Below are 2,143 nucleotides of genomic sequence, written 5' to 3' on the forward strand. Positions count from 1 at the left end.
TGAGTGACCCTTCACTGACGTAGGATTGCCAAAATTTACAAATCTAGGCCAAATTCAACAAGTGCACAATTTTTTTTCAGATATGAACAACACACTCAAGTAATCACTGATCATCATCATCGGTGACATTAAATGCACTATACAATACTGTGACAATGTTTGGTCGCACATACAGTTTCAGTGATCGTTAAGGATGTGAAAAACGAGGATCTCCTCCAATTGACATGCCATCTGATGCTGCTCAGCTGGATATGTGTGCAGATGTCTGACACATTACCTTTTAGTGAATCAGAATACACTGTAACAACACAACATGTTGTCGTGGTGTGGAGAAATTACAAGTCTACTCTATGCTGTCCCGAACCTCTGGAAGGATGAGTGTCAAGGATATAAATGCGGAAGAAAAACAGAACTTGGAGTTGTTTAAATTTGCTGTTCGTTCAGGTTCTTAATACAGACCTTACCATCAATCATCAATATCATTACCGTAGAGCCACAAATCTCAAGTCTGCATTTACCAACAGAAAACAAACTCTGTGTTCGTAAAGAAAACTGATTGAAATGTTGAGAGAAGTCATTATGGTGCCTGTTTGAAGGTTGTCGTAGAACAATTAGGCACTTAAAGGTTTTGTTTTCTGAGAATAGTGTTGTAAATTAGTTTGATTAACCAGTCTATCCAGACAGCTATCTGTACCTTTGATATGACTGAATGAAAACAGATTTTAGGGCAAAATTGAGAAGTAAACCTGTGGTGCAGCTGGTACCAAACGTATAGAAGTTGATCTAACTGAAGGAGTGGCTCACAGTTTCACATTTCTGTCACAACTGAAGAGTCACTGTATTTAAGCATCCTGCAGATTCATTCTGAATGTCATTGCTTGTACATAGCATGCTGATGTGCAACAAAGCTGGCACTGCAAATACTGTTAAATAAATGTGTAGGTTCTTTGGAATACTCCTTGTGTTAAACACTTTACGATGAATGCAAACGTTGTCCAAATGAAGACACCAAACCACGCTCCTCAAATATTCAACATTTCTGCACTTGAAGGAAAGATTTCAACTATTTTTTTCTTACACAATGCATGAAAACTACAACAGTGTACAGGTTATATTCACATTTAAACTGTCAAACATTTTTTTTTTTTTTTTTTTTGAAAAGCAAAGCAGTGTATCAACCTTGTTGTGAAAGGATGTACTATTTGATGTAGTTTTACGAACAATGCATGTGACACCACATTTTGAAATTGTGTAGAACACAAAAACAGAAACTCACACATTTCAATCATGTGTACATGATAAAGGGTTAAACTATTTGTCATGATCTTAAATCCAAGAGATAAAGAACTGACTTAAAAGATTAACATTTCAGATTCAATGGGAAATTGAAAATAAACCAAACTAATTCTTTCCTCAACTTTCATTTGAACCTAAACTTCAGAGTTGTGTATTCAAGCTCTGCACATTCCTGAAAACACTGGGCATCAAGTTATAAGACTTACAGGAGAGAACAGAACTGCTTTTAAGGAAAAACAAAATGACAAAAGAATCCAGGTACATTTGTTCTTGAACAAAGTATGAAACCACCTGTAAAGAACAGTCTCCTTCCTTTCAATAATATTTCTCGACACAATGCTTTTATTAATCAGAATACATGTAAGAACTCTATGAAGAAGGAAAAAAGAAAAAACCCAAAGGAGCTCTTGAAAAGCACTCAAAAACTACCGAGTAGTTATGCCTTGAACACTTGGTTAGCTTATATGCAATGCGAGCCGAAATCTTCACATCTTGGTAAAGGTTTATAAAGTGGTTGTATTTTTGCTTTATGAAGCTTAAGGATCACTACAAGTCAACATGGTTGCCTAGCATTACATCGTTGCCAATAATTTAATCACTCAGGAATAAAACACAGTTGAAATCCACTGGTTTTGTGCTCAAAGTGAAAGAGTAACAGAGGTTAACAGACAGAAAACAGTAATCTGTAACCTGTCAACAGCAGAAACAAGTATTTACATGGGAAAAATGAGAAAAGCAAGTGTTATAGGGTGGAGAAGTGAAGGAAGAGTTACTGGAAGGAAAGAAATAATCTGCGTAACTACTTACAAGTCATCCATATCTCTCTCTCTCACACACACACACACAC

This window comes from Cyprinus carpio, unplaced genomic scaffold (assembly GCF_018340385.1).
Source record: "Cyprinus carpio isolate SPL01 unplaced genomic scaffold, ASM1834038v1 S000006714, whole genome shotgun sequence".
NCBI lineage: Eukaryota > Metazoa > Chordata > Actinopteri > Cypriniformes > Cyprinidae > Cyprinus > Cyprinus carpio.